The following is a 16,343-nucleotide window of genomic DNA, read 5'->3' as shown; positions in this document are numbered from 1 at the left end:
CCACACGCTAGAGATTGCAATTCGATTAGGACTTATGGCGTATTTCTCCGAACATAACTGATTTGAGCTTAGAGTAAAGACGGAAACGACTGTATGTAAATCAGCTTATATACATTCATATTACATTATTAAATGCGTTGCGACGCATTTGTGTCAATTTCTAGGTCTCAAATATTAGCGCTTTAGCTAGTTTAATGTCTCGCACTCGACCATTAATCCAAACTAAAAAAAAAGAAAAGAAAAAAAGAACTGCATCCAATTAAATAAGTATTTGGTACGTTTGACAGATCTAAATTAAAATCTACTGGAATAAGGTATTGATGGAACATAAAGTGTCATGTAATAAATACCTGTCTGACTCTATTTTATGATAAACGAGATGCATCCCTTCTATTGGCGTTGCTGACATTGTACAAAACAATAATTGGTCGTACCCACCGATCGTTCAGTGGTGGATTTAACCGTGGACGTCACATCAGATTAAATGAGTATTTTATACGTTTGGCAGAGATCTAAATTAAAATCTACTGGAATAAGGTAATGATGGAACATAAAGTGCAATGTAAAGAAATACTTGTCTGACTCCATTTTATGATAAACGAGTTGCATCCCTTCTATTGGCGTCGCTGACATTTGTACAAAACAATAATTGCTCGTACCCACCATTTGTTCAGTGGTGTATTTAACCGTGGACGTCCTCTAGAACGTAAATAAAAACTTTCAGAGGAATGTTCTCCTTCAATGACAACATTTAAGATCAACCAGGAACAAGTAATTGACAAAGATTCCGAAAATGCATTGCATTGATTGTAGTGTGTATTTCTTGATGTCTCGTAACCCCGACTTCCATCTTCGTTTGTTAATATTCCACCTGTTACATTCAATCAGAGTTAGGTTATATCGTCAAGATTCTAGCGACATTATCCAATATGATGAATTTGTATAGTGGCTTATTGCTCTTGGTTGCTAACCTAAACTCTATTTTGTATACTGTTCAAGGGCGGACTAATAGCTCTGGGTCCTCCGGCCAACTGGTTTCATTGGGCCCCTATCGCGTTAAAGAATTCGAGGCATGACGAGAAACCGAAACTAGTTTTAATCACGATCCCCACACCCAGCTCATAGATAATTTTTCTCCTCGGATTTTTGTCATTATATTTTTCAGTCGGTGCGAAGATGAATTTTATTCATTTTGAAAACAAATTATCTTTTTTTCCCAACGTTCCACCCAATCTCTCTGCCCCCCCCCACCAATACTGTCTTGTCGACTTGTGTTATCCAGCCATTTAGTAAAATGTTGTGAAAATTGCTAAAATCCAGTAGATGTAAGCACTGGCAAGTTTATGGTGCACCCATATGTATGTAATGTATAGAAACAAACCTTATATACATGTGAAATTAAAATAGCTTTTTGTCTAAGTTTTTTTTAATATCACTAAATCCCGGATAAGAACAGAAAATCAATAATATGGTAAGGCCATACGGGTACGTGACCCTCCAAATAATTTCGATAGGTCGGAAAATCTTGTTGTAAAACCGGAATTTCAGTGCTTGACTTTGTCTGAAGAAAACTGTTCATGGAAGGCCAATTTACAGGACCTGGGAAAATGAGAAAAAAATGTTTAGGGTCTACCTACGAATTTGGCTCAAAGAAATACAGTTGGTCGGGTTAATGTAAACACAGGTAAGGTTTGGGGCTTTATGATCAACAGGTAAGGTTTGGGGCTTTATGATCAACATCTCGCAGTAAGTCACCCAATGACCTGTCGATTCAATGACCAGTGACAAAAAGACCATTTTCCTAACTAACGGCTTGAGATAGAAATCGAGGCATGCCTTTTGTCAGTAATACAAAGTCAGTCAAATGTATAATTTAGCTCACATCTGACCAGTAATTCCCACCTCTGCGCATCTGTTAGTCTTTACGGTTCTAAAGGGTTACGTGATAATGAACAGAACCAAAATGGGCGAAGTGTAAATAAAGCAGATAGTCTAATAGAATAAATGCGATGTCATGGGAATTAATCGAGTAACAGTCTTTCGTAGACATCTACCAGACCTATATTCATATAAAATCTTTTAAGAAAGCCGTGTAAATGACACGGGAATAATATATGTTACAACAAAAATGACATAACTTTTATTATATAATATATCGTTTAAGTCAATCGATAAATGATTATATTTTGCACCCTTATTGGAAAATGAGTGAAAGCTCCAGGATCAGACTGGTTTATCGACATATTATCCAACTCAATATTATCCATAATATTCGAAATGAAACACACGAATTATGATGATTTAATATTGGCCCATTTCAATCAGTATTGATATTGTGAAATAGTGGATCCTAATATTGAATATTTAAGACACAATGAATGTTCTAAAATCAGTACACGACGTCTTGTACTCTATGAACATAATCGTATCGAGCGCCGTTTGCAATGAACAAAGCAAAACATAAGCCAGAAGACATTATACAGCAGTAATTAAACATGACGAAATGATAAAAAAAAACGCGTTGAGTTAAACATGCATTATGCAAGAGCAAAATCGGCCTATTGCAGGTCTGAAATGTTATAAAAACTATTAATTAGACATTAACTTATCCAGACCATAATCAGCTCTCGATGTCAAGGATTGCCTGCGATATTTGTTGGATTGCAGTCCGATTTGCTGCAAAACTATCCTTCGTGATTAACGATTAAATGGATAATCAAGACTATTAGTTTTGTCTTATCGACTTCAGTAATGATGATCGAGGCTAAGCGGAACTATCATCCGCTTGGTTCTCGGCTCATAGTGGATCAATTTGACTGAAATTTTCAGCAAGTTGCCTTTACATTATGTAGTTTTTAACTATTATTGTGAGAACTGCCAACTCGTTATCTCATCTCCCATAATGTATCTTTAAATGAATGCGAATTTAGACAGCTAAATTATCTTAGTACTGATATTGACCATTTCTGTATTTAATCTATTGTTTTATCAGATAAAAATTATTGACAATTGTATCTTGTAAAATGGTATATATCTTGTGATGGGGGTCAACCTCATGTCCGTATATTTAGAAAAAAAACTGACCAATCGTGCCACAGACACTGCATTACTAGTAGTAGTTTCAATTTTTCAATCCGGAACAGGGCCAATACATAGATATGAAAAAATCTATTATAGATAACACACGTGGTCATGTGTCGTTTCCATGCAAACATAGTAATACGTGTGTATCTTTATATTATTCTTCAATTCGCTTACGGGCATACCATTTTTTCAGTAGAGATTCCAGTCAAGGATGTCATCCTCATGACCATTATGCGCGCCCCATCGCTTTAGATTATTAAACTAAATGCTTCAGAAATATGAAATAGTTTACATAAGTTTACGTTAAAGGACGCACAGGACAAAATGATAGAAAGAATGATTGGTAATGCAGTTTAACTGAATATTACGATATTCGCAGGTCCGCGGGTGAAATGGTACAATGGCCAGTAAATGAAATGAAATGAAATGGGGTTTAACGTCCTATACTGGGCTAATGATGACGGGCATACGCCATACAGTGTGCTATGAGGGAAATTTTGCCCGGGTAGCGGCACTATCGCCTACTCTTATATCGAATTCCAACTGCCAAGGGATCTTTTACGTGCATTCCAATGTATACACGGAACCTCGTTTTTTCGTCTCATCCGAAAGACTAGACAGCTGTCCTTGTCAGGCCCTCCGTCCTGCATCACTGACAAGAGGAAACCACGCCGGAAAATCGGAATGAACTTTCTCGGCCAATGCAGGGATCGAACACCCGACCTCCAGGCTAGCCACGTGATCCCCACAATGGCCAGTAAGGTTAAATATACGACTAGGCTATATTATTTATGTAATATTTAGATTATTCAACTAAACGCTTCAGAAATATGAAATAGTTTACATAAGTTTACGTTAAAGGACGCACAGGAAAAAATGAAAGAAAGAATGATTGGTAATGCAGTTTAATTGAATATTAAGATATTTGCAGATCCGTGGGTGAAATAGTACAATGGACAGTAAGGTTAAATATACGACTAGGCTATATTATTCATGTAATATTGTTTACACACCAGTAATTGGGTACCAGGGCAGTTTATGTAACATGAAACATTTATACACTAAAATGTGAATTCTAGAGCGAGGTAAGCACACCGAAATTGTAAGCATGACATATAGGTCTTTGAAATGGGTTGAAATTATATTAAAACTTAATCATGATGGGAAAACTCTTGTACCTTCTTATTGTTGTTGGTGTCTAAAGTTAAATTCTCTAACGAGAAAGAACATTGAAATAATGAGCATGACATCGCGGTCTTCGGAGCTGCTGGGCAAAATAAGTTAAAATTACATTAAAACGTAATTATGTTGTGAAGACTCTTGTACCTTCTTATTATTGTTGATGTCTTGAGTTTCTACTAAAGTTTCCAATAAATGTAAATCTCGAGCGAAGTAAGAACCCCTAAATTGTAAGCATGACAGTGGTGTCTTCGGGGCTGGTCGAAATGGGTTAAAATTACATTACAAATTAATCATGATGTGCGTTCTTATTGTTGGTGTCTTGAGTTTTTGCTAACGTTTCCACTAAATGTCAACCAGTTGAGTTTCCTCTTCTATAATATCAAATAGCAATCATTGAACTAGATTTCTTAAAAGCTTCATTGTAACGCCTCTTGGAGATGTGATATTTTCTTAATAAACAGTCGTTCTAAATGTTTCTTGGAAATGGGGAAAAGATGACATCTTTTAATGGTCATAGAACCACGTTCTCTTTCAGACGACGATGCCATTATAAAAGACTATTACCGTTCTCGGCTTTCTTTTTACTGTTGGTCTATTGGCGGTAATGACACCGACAGGCAATGAATGGTGGCGCTGTTAACGACATCAAGACCAAATTTAGATGCAATAATAGTTTTTTCTTTACTCAGTTTACCATCTTTTCTGGAGATGACCTTTGACATTATTACCAGTAATAGTTAGCTCCCTGGTCTAGCAAATTTAAATACTGTTACTAGAAAAAGCTGAAGGAGTTTATAAGAATAGCGTGCTATCTATTAACTTGTCCACATCATTTTACCTTTCAATGGATTTCTAAAAAGGTACTTTAAGACAGTCGATAATGCGCGCTTTTTTACTTCCCTAAAATTGAGATGACAACTAAAGGGCACTTATAAAATGTGGTTAATACATTCCTAAACGTAAATGTTCTATTAGAAATATCCTGCATAGACGTCTTTATGCGTCAAGGGAATTAAAAACGAAATTTGTTAATAACCACCTAAGATGATAAAACTAGATTTGATGTACTTATAGCCAGTGGTTAATATATACACATTACGGCAAGTTCACATCAATTCGGTTGATTGGCTAGTGACGTCACAGGGACTACACATTGCTATATACATTATTTATACAATATATCACTGTCTATACACACCAACAGTTGACAAGTGTTTATTGACGTTCCAATTAACATATGTCTGGTCCAATCATAATCTCCGAATTATCGTCTTGCATTGTTATAGATTAGACATTTGTGATAGGAATACTTTAGAGTGAATTTTAAAATGACGTATCATGCCGTAGATCCATTAAACTACCTTTGTTTAAATAGCGCATTTACCGGTAATTTGGATAACCCTGTAATACTATAATTAGAGAAATACAAATGGCTCCATTCACCTGTCATATTCATTATTAGCTATATATCAATAATAATAACCATTTATATACACAAAGAACAACTTTTATCGTAACTCCATTTGAAATTCACAGCGAATATTTCCCGATGACTATGCATAACAAGTCAATCAACGCTGGCAATCGTATTACCATGTACGGTTCCATGCATAATACAGGCTTAGTAACTAAGGCTGAATTTTGGCGCGAAAATTGCATAGGATTCATGGACATGAATATCAAATACGCCTGATCATACGGGGAGTTCCTGATGCCGTTTGGTGAGTGATTAAACTGTCAATGTAATTGTAAAATATCTGTTTTTATCAAGAGGTTAAACGATGTTAGACATTATAACCTAATCTTGTCACAAACGTTTATCCATCGAATAATGTATATTTAGATTTCATATCAAGTAAATTAAATGTTGTCTAAACACCAATCAACAAATAAAACTAGGTAACTTTATTACAAAAACATCGATGAACAAAGCTAATTGATTACTGGGTAAATAATTATTATAAACAACTGATAAATAAATCTTAATGTTTCTATACCATTCAGCGATTAGTTGTGGTTTGGAGAAATGTTTGTAGAAAGGTTCCCCGGTAACTTTTTTCGTTCGTTCGTGGGGTATTACGCCCGCTTACACCTAGAGTGATGTCTTTGATCTGGTCGGAATAATTACATAATCAGCGTTCAAAACCCCACAAGTACTCACGCCTAACATCGAGGTGTAAATTAATGTTTGGCACCATGTCTGTGCAACCTTAGTCGAACTGATTAATGACAGATATTAACGACACTACATTTGCCATGGTATTATTAATACACAGAGATAGTTAGATGCACCTTCTCAATCTGATTTAGATGGTTACCAACAAAATTAAACATACATTATGCAAGAGCTAAATCTGTCTATTGCAGGTCTTTCTTTAGGCCTGAAATGTTTTCTAAATTATTAATTAGAGATTAATTAACTGATCCAGGCCATAATAAACCCTCGATGGCACGGGATTTCTCCGATATTAAATAGATTAGAACGGTTTAACTATATTTTAATTTAATTTAAAAATGGAGGAGCAAGACATAGCTTCGAACAACCAGTACGGTGGTTGCAATTATTGCACAGGTCTTGTCAAACCTTCAAAGGCTAATATCTTCGCTTGCAATAGAGTAATTGGAATGAAATTTTCAAACTATTCATTTTACATCATCTATTTTCGAACTACATGTATTATAACAAGAATGGTAGCGCTTTATCTAAATTTTACATAATGTATCTTTAATTAGGTTAAATTTATTTGTACTGTTAATTCTAACGTATATTGAGATATTTTTTCGTATTTCAGTTTTACGGTCTATTTCAGAGTAATGAAGTCAAATCCATATGGAGAACGAAGGGCGTCGTACGATGACAACTGGAAAACGAGATACATTTGGCTACTCTGATAACGTATCGTCATTTACAAATCGCGTTTCAATCATGTTTGAGTTTTATGATACATTTTGCACGAACACAACTCTTTTACTCGGGGAAATTAGAATCACAACACTTTTCTGACGAAAATGTATCTTGAATCGTTTGGACTGCACATGATGGTAGAGGAACTATCAAAAAGTCACTTTAAAACACAGTTTTAAAATCGCTGTCGTGAGAAGAGAGGGCGGGTCATCTTCTCATTTTGTCAAAATGTCGATGCTCTAAATTTACATGATCATTACTTAAAATCATTTTACCTCTTAAAAGCCCACATTTAATTATTTCTAGTAGTTTCATAGATCTTCGCAACGCTGTCGATAGCAATTTCACACCAATCTTGTTGTTTTAATTGGAAGCCAATTATTGTTGGCTTACTGTCGGCTTATTCTGATTAAAATGACACAGGGATATGGCTACAACGGCTGTATTTTTTATGATATTATAAAACAAATTCTAAATTGAAACAAATTATTACGCAGTCAATTGTTTTATTTAGTCAGGGGATCAAAGAGTCAGTCGGGCGTTAATAAATACAAACGCCGGCTGTATATATATAATTAAGGAATAAACATTCCTAATGTGTATTTGGTCACTGTGACGTCGCTGGCGTCTGGGGGGATTAATGTTTTCGTTTTTACGGAAGGTCTATATTTGCGACTTTGAGTGAAGATAACTAAATTAATTTTAATCAGATTGATGTTAACTTGCCGTAAAATGCATATTGTAACCACTGGCTGTAAGTACATCTAATTTAATTTTCTCATCTTATGTGCTCTTTAAGGACACGCCACGCAGCGCGACGAACGTAATCAAAATTAAATTGAGAAATACCCCCTAATATAACCATCGGCGAAACTATAGACATGTTTCGTTGTTATTCCTAATAGCATCAACAAACTTATGCAACAATTTCGGTTTGACGTCATACCGGTCTGATCAGCATCCTCATTTGACATAACATAATATGCAGACGTTATGTTGCGAACTTTCCTCATTAACTTTTCATTAATATATAAATTGTACACAAATAGATTATTACAAAAGTGAAAATGAAAACAGTGTTTGTTGTTTGTAGGAAATCACAATTAACCCTTGTTTCTGATAATGTTTAAAGGGGATATGCGGATGTAAATACCTATGCAGGTTGTGATATGATGAATAGTCATGGACACTTGACATGCTTTGAGAGTATGTTCACAGATGAAGAACGTATCGCCCCAACAGAACCACTGAGCTGCATGGGCGACACGCAATAGCGCCATACACGTGGGAGGGTTTCATTGTCAAATTTGACACTTCAAGGAAGGGTTGATGAAAACTGACGCTTACTGGTTCATCCTATCCATGTTTGCTTTCCTATCGGTTCTTGCATAAGATTTACTGTAGAGCGTATCTTTTCTTTAGTGTGTTACGTTTAATTTGATCGGGAGACGTGTTGGTCGACGTCAATGTCAACCGACAACACTGCAAGAATTGGCCATGGGACTGCGAGAGGAGTAGGTCAGAATGTCCCAAATCGTGATTGGACGGTTGATTAGGAGCATGCCACGACGAACTGCTGAATGTCTGAGGATTGGTGGAACAATTACTCATTATTAAGACAAAAATCAAAAACGTCCATTTTCACTTTTGACAGTGTATCTCTTTGCGAGTGAAATAGGGCCGTCAAATAAGCCGCCCATATGAACTGTTTATGTGTAGGCAATTCGCCTGCTATTAACTTACACTGGTTACCTCTAATAAAAACAGCAGTGCATTTCAGCAGTTTTGTATTGTTTGTGAATATGCCCTACTTTTTTTGAAGAGTATATACCAGTTCTGATGGCCGAATGGTTAGCACGTGCGCGTTGTATCATAAGCTCTGTCATTGAGTCAACTGGCGTGGTTTCGATTCCCCGGTTGTACGTGACAAGGAGTAGGGTCGCCTGTCCAACCCCTCACTGCTAAAGTCACCTACGCGCATGCGAATTGCTGAAATAAAATTGAATCATGTGTTAGTCTCGAAATGACCTAGTTTGTGTCGAGTGGACGTTAAACCCCATCTCTCTCTCTCTTCTCTCTCTCTCGTGTACTTTAAAGCTGTATTCATCTATTCATCCGAGGTCCATCATTAAAATTATGTACCTATCTATTAAAGATACATTATGCGAAATTTAGATAAATTACTGTCTGTTCTCAATTACAATATCTCGCTATAATAGTTCGAAAATAGATAGTGAACAATGAATATACTGAAAACTTAAGTTATATTTGAGCGAAGTTATAAATGCTTTAAGTTTTCACAAGAATATCGTAGTCTAGATTGCCATTTCTACGATACCAAACGAAGCCTCGATTTTCCTTTTTATTTTGTTATCGTAAATATTTAGATAATAATATTTGAAGCCCGAAAAAATATTTTTTCTGTTTACAAGGAACGTGATATTTCAGCTTAAGAAAAAGATATGTAAGTGAAATAATTCACTTATCATTAAAAGGATGCATCTTTAATTACTGATGCGCCACCAGTGGTAGCAATGGCAAGGGTAAAAATGTTACCGTGGAATTTAATTTCTTTTTCATTTGAAAATGGCAAAGGTGAACCAAAGAAACACAAATAATATACCAGATGAAATGAATAAGGTTTAGCTTTCGGGTGGTATTGATTTGTAAAGATTGCTAGTGTGAAGATCCCCGTAAAAGCATCTAATGATTTGTTAGTGATATAACAACTCAGCACAAAGCTGTACACTCCATAAAGCCAGCAATGTTTCTTCTAGTTCCATCCCAGTTATTTGTCTGGTGACCCTCAAGCATCACGCCCTAACCAGATGATAACTTTAATAATCATATCTTTCAGACCATTCATCTGAAAGGTTGATTTCGTTTGTAGACATCAGATTTATAACAATTTCATATAAAATTATGTACTTTGAAATGAAATTAAGACGTTTTAGCTTTTCTTCTATATTGTTCAGTCACAATCGCATCACCCTTGGCCTTATCGCACTATCAGCAAATTACATATTAACTGATAGAAAGGTTCTATTGGTTGCCATACAGGTAAATGGACTGTATAAGAAGCAACTGTACTATATACAGAGAAAAATCGATAAAAAATCCGATAAATCCCGAAAAATACTAAATACCGAACAAACAACACTACTTACCGAAAAAACTCCAGGAAACACATAAAAATTGTTAGGTGAGTCATGGGCCAGGCTAGGCCACGCATACAAATTGCGGCCAACTCTAGGCCACGTATAGAAATAGTGAACACTATAGGTGGATCATGGGTCAGGCTAGGCCACTTATAATCATTCAGGGGCATACCATTCAGCACGGTATTTTCGTTATGAACTATCTATAAAACATCCCAATGCTGGTTATAAGCAATTTTTGGTGGCTTTTAATCTTTTATTGTTTGGTTTTCAGCATTCAATCGACCGTCGATATGCCACGTTTGAAAGTAACAAAAGAGGAAGGTCGGTTTTTGTCCAATTCGAACGACTATACGTTTTCCCTTGCCAGGCCCTCTATCCTCTATTATAAAACCAAAACAGAGATGATTTTAGTTGAACCCAGAATATCATGTTTATCACTTGCGTTGGAAATTCATATTGCATCTTTTGGCTTAGTAACCAATCATCATAATTAATTACGTAATATTTGTCCAATTAACTAATTGACAGAGCTGTCTCAAGGACAGTGTCTATGTTATAAGAGTGATATAGACCCTATAGATTGCGATATAACTCCGATATAATTAATAAATCAACTAATAAAACCAACCAATTAACAGTAGGATGGAGCGCAAAAAATGTCCTCTAGAAGGAAGCGTAAACCGCCTTACACAACTAATATAACTCCGATAAAATTAATAAATCAACTAATAAAACCAATTAATTAACAGTAGGGTGGAGCGCAAAAATGTCCTCTAGAAGGAAGCGTAAACCTCCCTACATTTATAATAGAACCATTAATCTACCATTAATATATACTATTCAAAAAAAGTAGGGGATATTTGATTTTGGGGGCATAATACTAAAATATGCAAATGACTACGAAAAAAGTCACTATAGAACCTAACAGAAGAAACATTTCCAGTTACATGTGACGCCCAAACGCACCAATAGCTACCGCATGGAATGCAGGTGATGCTTGGGATCATCATGGGGGTCCAACCCAAGATTTGCACGACTCTGACTTTGAATGTTACAGTCATTGTGGCATTGAATTCCAGGATGGAAACATCAGTTTAATTGTTTTAGTGACCAGAAAACAAATTTTGATATGCGTCGGCTTACCCAAAATGAAAGGTTACGTGCCCTTGGCATGCTACAGATCGGCACAACACAGGCGGTTGTGGCGCGGACGATGAATGTTTCTCAGTCTGTCATAAGCAGGCTATGGTCCAGATACTGTGATACACAATCTGTACAGGACAGACCACGCTCAGGTCGACCAAGAGCGACAACTCAAGCCCAGGATCGATTTATCCGTACCAGTCCATGTTGTGCCGTTCGCACGACGTCATGGCCGCCGTTTCATCTTCCAGGATGACAACGCAAGATGTCACAGGGCCAGGGTCGTTACAGGTTACCTCCAACAACAGAACATCACCACATTAGTTTGGCCAGCACTGAGTCCCGACCTCTCCCCCATCGAGCATGTCTGGGACATGCTTGGACAGAGGTTACGTCAACGTCAACAACGTCCTGCCAATGTCCAAGAACTTGCTGCTGCGTTGCAACAGGAATGGGACAATCTGGACCAAAATGACCTTAGACGTCTCATTAGGAGTATGCCACGTCGGATCAATGCTTGTTTGGCAAACAGAGGAGGATTTACCCGTTACTGACTTGGTTGTGATGCTGTGGTAACTTTGCTGTTTGACCCCGGGTATCATTTTACCTTTATAATGGTCAGTCTGTGCCTTACTTAGTCTAACGATCATTTGGAATAAATCGATGAATGTGAACTTCATTTCATTTTGTCATTTGTTTCTTCGTCAGTTTCATAAGGTGACTTTAATAACACTTAAAAATCAAATATCCCCTACTTTTTTTGAATAGTATAATTCATGAGTAATTTATTATTCTCATTATTACCATTAATATAATTCATGAGTAATTTATTATTCTTATTATTTATCTGCAATTCAGTTAACATTCTATTTTCTTTTATTCTCACTTACTATTTTTTATTTTTAGTTTATAATGATTCCCCCCCCCCCCCACGAAGCCTTACTAGACAAAGATAACCATAAAACCACAGTAAGATCAGATACTCTCTTTTCTCTAGCTTTCTTTTTCAGGTGCTGGATTCTTCCTTCAGAGAACCAACAATAAAAGGAATGAATAACAGAAATAAAGATGTAACAACGCCACCATACCGGACAACATACCCAAATGGAAGGAATAATGGACCAGGACTCATACTCACCAACAAAGCCCCAAGGTAGAGTTGCACCGCCCTGCCATTCTACCGGACAGAACGACCAGACCAACCCAAACGACCCAAAATATATATATATATATGTACATAATATGTCTATATCTGTGAAAATGTCCGTCTTTGTCCATGTCTGTTCCGTCAAATCGCATGCTTGTGAACGTCTACTGGCACCTGTTTCGTCCTTTGCACATGTTATCCTACTGTTGTTTATTGTCCTATGTACATATATATATGACAACCTAATTATCCTATTATTTCTCATTAATCACATTGTAAATTAATGCACCTTGTACACATAACACGTCATTGTCTGCGATATCACCTCGGTGGAAGCGGACGTAAAATACAACTAACTCAACGATATCACCTCGGTGGAAGCGGACGTAAAATACAACTAACTCACACAAATATAGATTTTAGACATCATGAAGATTCCTTAGTGTTAGACAGCCGCTCATTTCGGGAGAGACCGCCGAGGTTCAAGAGACAACAGCTGGATGGATGAGACCCCATTGAGACATGCTAATTTTAACATTGTAACCATATGTGTCCAGCTTGATATAACATGTAGAAGCGAACTGGTGCATTGTTATTCCTGGTAGATAAACGCCTTACCTACTGAGATGGCACGAAGAATATATACAACGCGAATCTTAGCCAAAAGAAGGAAATTACAAATACTAGACGACCACAAAGCTAGTAAAAATGTAGCAGAAGAGAGTACGCGTCACACGTTGGAATTGGGGAGTTTTGCTGTTGTCTTTCCAAATCTTACCAACTTGATATAACATGTAGAAGCGAACTGGTGCATTGTTATTCCTGGTAGATAAACGCCTTAACAACTGAGATGGTACGAAGAATATATACAACGCGAATCTTAGCCAAAAGAAGAAAATTACAAATACTAGACGACCACAAAGCTAGTAAAAATGTAGCAGAAGAGAGTACGCGTCACACGTTGGAATTGGGGAGTTTTGCTGTTGTCTTTCCACATCTAACCAGCGACTAATAGCACGCATAGTGCTACAATAGTCCACCACAGATGGTCTGAGGCCCAGTACACCATTGATGGTTTGTGTGTCCAAATCCACCAATGATTGTCGATTGTCATCGCTTCTAGGCAAAATTAGAAAATAAAAAAAATGAGGTGTAAGCTGATTGCATATAATCCAGTGCACTAAGACCAAAGCTGATTTTGAATGTTGATCAATTCGCCGGAATATTGCGTACAGGGTGAGTAGGGTAACTTTAAAAGTCTATGTAACTGGCCATATGTTTTTACACTTTCATGGCTCTAAATGGTTCCTAAATAGCAGGCGGTGAGTTTATCCACAGACCTGTTCGAGAGCATACTTCGCCAGGTGTCACATGGACTTAATCCCGTTAAATCTTATGGCTAATATCTGACACTTTCACTCGGGGATTACAAGAGTTAAAGTTTCAAATGAAACCAGTAGTAATCTACTCGCCTAAGTAATGATCCCTCGTAGTTGAAAGTAAAGTCATCACTAAAGGCACAACGTACAGGCCTTTACCCAAACTGAAAGTAGCTCTTCAATATGTGCAAATGTGGAATGAAGCCAACGTTTGTAGTATTACGGTGAATGCGTGGCACAGCTTGACCCATGACCACCTAATTTTTATGTGTGGCCTAGTTTGTTTTTTCGGTAATTAGTGCGGCTTATCTGACCGCCCCATTTCACTCGCAAAGAGATACACCGTCAAAAGTGAAAATGGTTTTTTTTATATTTGTCTTAATAATGAGTAATTGCTCCACCAATCCTCAGATATTCAGCAACTGGTCGTGGCATGCTCCTAATCTTGCAGTGCCACGGCCAATTCTTGCACTGTTTTTGGTTGACGTTGTCGTCGACGAGCACGTCTCCCGAACAAATTAAACGTAACACACTAAAGCACAGTACATCTTATGCAAACATGGATAGATAAACCAGCACGCGGCAGTTTTCATCAACCCTTCCTTGAATTGTCAAATTTGACAATGAACCCCTTACACGTGTATGGCGCTATTGCGTGTCGCATGTGCAGCTCAGTGGTTCTGTTGGGGCGATAAGTTCTTCATCTGTGAACATACTCTCAAAGCATGTCAAATGTCCATGAATATTTATCATATCGCAACCTGCATGGGTATTTGCATTTCAATATCCCCTACTTTTTTTTGAAGAGTATATAAATCTCCGTTCGTTGGCGGATCGTGTCCTGTATATATAACGGCCCTGGATTGACTTGTGTCTGTGTTTTGTTGCTCGCAGTTTTAATGGGTGTTGAAATTTATCAACCGTATTAATTGTGTATTTAGTGTTCTTAAAAGATTACATTGCAATTGGGCTTGAATAAGGAAAAATTAGATCCCTCCTTCTATTCCACTATATCCACGCCAAAATCTAATATCTAGTTTATTTGGCATAATATGTGTTTTAAATATGTAGCGCAGAAAGGCAATCTGCGTCTGCAAATTAGCCAATTTTGTATGTAGTGACATGCCATATCCACACTGGTACCTTTCAGTTTCATACCCGGACTGCTGTCTGTGATTTCAATTCTCTTTGGCTTTAGTTTTACGTAATAACATTCCCAGACAGACCGAATAGGAAAACAAATTGTTTCTATGTGCCAACTCCTCTTGGGCAATTTAAAGACATTATGTTATCGATTACTTCCTGTCGAGCTCTAGCGAACCACTAAACGCATATGTTGGGTTAAAGTTCAAATCCATGGGTAGTTTAAAATAATATGTGGTGCAACTTGTATGTCGCGATACATGAATCAAGCCAAACCCTTTGTTGCCTTTTCTCTAATTATTTTAAATTCTAAACACCAAGTCTGGACTGCTGTGAGCATAGCACGGAATCAATTCTTTTTTAGAATACCTACTATTTAGATGACAAAAGTTTATAGTAGTAACGAGAACAGGCATGTTCACACTTGCTAGAACGAACATGCCACTTTGATGTACATTATATAGGGGGTCATTTGACTGACAAATGTTTATGAAAGTAAAAGACACCACTAGCTGAGTACATTTAGCTGATAAATCTCATTGTATTTGCATTATGACCTCGGAGCTACGATGACTCGGTGGGGTATCGGGTTCGACCCCCAATATTGGTTGAGAAAGTTTTTCAAGATTTTCGGACGTCGTTTCGTCTTGTCAATGGTGCAGGAGGGCCTGGTAATGACAAGCTTCTAGTCGTCCGGATGGTACGAAAACACGAGGTCCTGCGTACATATTGGCGTGCCTGTCAAGGAGCCCTTGAAAGTTGGAATTCGAAATATGCGTATGTCGTAGCGCCGCTGCCCATCTTCTTTAACCCGGTTGGTGCGGAAAGGTAAAATGTTCTTTTTATTTGTATTATGGCCTGACTGGTCTTTATTGGTTCCCATGTTCAACTAGAAATTATCTGGGAAATACCACCAATCTGTTAATTGAATCACAACCAACGGCCATCCAACTTTGCCTTTTACTAAACTGTTTAACGTAAGCGACCTAAATGAAGTTATTACGTTAAGCTGTGTTTATTTGATCATTGTACGAAAATAAATTACTAGAAAAGGCAGTAGCTTTAATTTGTTTCCAACAATTATCGATTCTTGTATTCTTGGCTTTAAAAAGAAAACTCTGAGTAATGGGTAACCGTTCTGTGACGTTGTTACCAATGAGTTCTGGCCGTTTTTTGTAGTTGCAGGTTTTAAATCCCAG

Source organism: Patella vulgata, chromosome 1, assembly GCF_932274485.2.
Source record: "Patella vulgata chromosome 1, xgPatVulg1.2, whole genome shotgun sequence".
In the NCBI taxonomy this organism is placed as follows: domain Eukaryota; kingdom Metazoa; phylum Mollusca; class Gastropoda; family Patellidae; genus Patella; species Patella vulgata.
This window is presented reverse-complemented; position numbering follows the sequence as displayed.